The sequence below is a fragment of the Heliangelus exortis genome, chromosome 5 (genome assembly GCF_036169615.1).
Source record: "Heliangelus exortis chromosome 5, bHelExo1.hap1, whole genome shotgun sequence".
In the NCBI taxonomy this organism is placed as follows: Eukaryota; Metazoa; Chordata; class Aves; order Apodiformes; family Trochilidae; genus Heliangelus; species Heliangelus exortis.
Window position 1 is genome coordinate 24846267 of NC_092426.1, and position 2556 is coordinate 24848822.

Sequence of the window (2556 nt, forward strand, 5' to 3'; positions counted from 1 at the left end):
CCGCCCCGCCCTCCCATTGGCCGAGCCCCGCCAGCAGCCTGCGTCAGCCCGCGCGCCAGGGATTCTGGGAATTGTCGTCCCAGACGACAACTCGAGCGGCGCAGGGGGCCGTGGGGGGCCGGGCAGGGAGCGGGATCTCCCCGGTGCCTCCCATCCCGTCCCGGAGCACTCACGGGACTGCTTCACATTCAGAAGCTTTTCAGCGCGCAGGCAGAGTTTGGAGCGCTTCGCACGTGTCCGCGGCTCTAGCAAGTGTCCCGGGTCGGGGAGCGGGCCTGCGGGTTCGGCAGTTGCCGTCCCCTGCGGGAGCAGTGTCAGTGTCGGGAGGATGCGGGGCTGCGCCTCTGCCCGCGCTGCCCGCCCGGGCCCGGGAGCTTTGCTTCCTCCCAAGGTGTCCCTGGCTGCTCGCCCCCTCCTTGCTGTCACCTTCACCTTTGGGGTCTGGAGGACAGAGGTCCCTATGAACAGAGGCGTCCCCACCAGAGCCTTTTTCTTCCCCGGTTTCACGTGTGAAGTACTTTAAATTAAATCAGAATTGACTTGGTCCTCCAAAGCTGACAGAAACCACGGAGCATGGATGTAGGAAGGGCCTACACGCTTGTGCTGTGGCTTGTGCAGGGTTGGAATCGGTTTTCCATATTTGTGTATTGGCACTTTTCTGAACCATTTGCCAATTGCCATGTGCAGAATACAAGTGATGCTGCCACAGGCTGTCCCAGCTGTCCTCTTGCTATGAGGAACTGATTAGGTTCACTTCACGACATAAACACACAAAGTCTGGCAGGGATCCTGAAGTCATGAAATGCACATTTGGTAGTGGCCTGCAGGTAAGCATGGGCAGTGTCTCTGGGGTGCAGGTGAGCTTGCTGGTACGGCACAGGTCTCTTGTGAACTCTGGGCCAGGTGAAGGAGCAGCAGAGAAAACCTGTGCGTCTCAGTGATGTGATGTGCTGCTCCAGTGAAGTTACGGTTTTATCTGCCTGGAGTAGCAATTCTTCATATCACAAGTTCCAGACTGAGTCACTCTGCACAGTCTGGAAGGATGTTACACAGATTATGGTTTGAGGCAGTTAATAGCTTCTGAGCTTCCCCATGGACTTCTTTGACAATAGATGCCCACCTTCCTCACAGTAACCATCACTGTATGTTAGTAATTTCTTTTCTCCCTCATCTTGGTATATCCACAGCAACTAATTTTGCTGTACCTCCGCCCATGAAGAGAGAAATATTAGGCAAAATTGACCACCTTCCAGCCTTCACTGTGGAAACTGTCCCACCTGCTTCTGTTGTTTTTGCCTTTGTAACTACCTGGGGATCTGCTGGGGATCCAGCAGAACCCTTTTCCACACACATCGCAATTTTTATAATTTTAACTGTATGATAGGAAACACCCATCATTTCCAAAGGAACTGCAGCACGCACAGGAGCGAGCCCATTCCTAGCTCAGCCCCAGCAGGCCGCAGTCCCTGCTGCAGGCAGCTTTCCTTCTCCTGCCTCCACATCCCCCAGGGGCTCCATCCACCCTCCCGCCTCCGCAGCTCCTCTGACTCCCGCCCCCAGCAGCGCCGGGGGATGGATCAGGCGAGGGGCTGCCGGCGGAGGGAACCGCGCATGCTCCGCGCTGGCGGGAGCGGCGGGAGAACCGCGGGGCTGAGCGGAGGCTGAGCGGAGGCTGAGCGGCGTACCCGGGCTGGGCTGGTTTTAGGTTTCTGGTTATTTAAAAGAGTATCAACAGCTGACCGTATCCTCAGGCTTTCCCTCTCTAAAAACAACTTGTGGGACCCCAAAATCTGACCAAGTGCTGGTTCAAATAGTTACAGAAGTTTACCGAGGAGGTTAGGATAGAACTGTATTGCCAGCAGGTATTCCTTCGAGCTAAGGTGGCAAAAAGTGTCAGTGGCCGTCTAATACTCAGAAAAGAGCTGGGAGAAGGCCTGGAACAAAAGCTGAACACACCCCCAAAGAAAAATGGTGAATTTCAGGGTGGATCCTAAATTTTTCTCAGCAGGTCTATAAGGATTTGACAAAAAGAAACCAGAAACAATAATACGTCTTAAGAATTCCAAAATCAAGAGCTGCTTTTTGAACTAGCAAGATAAAAATACTAGAAACCAAATGCTTTGGACTAGAAAAAAAGTACTGGAAACAATTGCAGGGAAACGAATGGCAGGAAACCAGGAAACCTTTGGCCTGATTGTAATTTCCTATCCAAACATTTGGAACTATGTCTAAAGGAGCTAAAAATAAGCCCCAGATTGAAATCAAAGCTTCCCTGCTGTGGTGGAAATCAGCAACCAGGATGGGGAATTTAGCCAGAATTTTTTTTTTTTTTTTTATAATACACAATTTCACATGCTAGTTCCATCCCTGAATCAGGAGGGGACAGGAGGACTACCCAGCCAATGCAATGTAAGCATACACTGTCTTGAGGAGAAAACAAAAAAGGTACTGGTTCAAGCTAACTGCATTGTCCAAGTTAGAGGTGAGAGAATAAGGTATTTCCAGGACCTAGATAAGATGGTACCACACTAGTGGCACATTATAATTTGTTCTCAG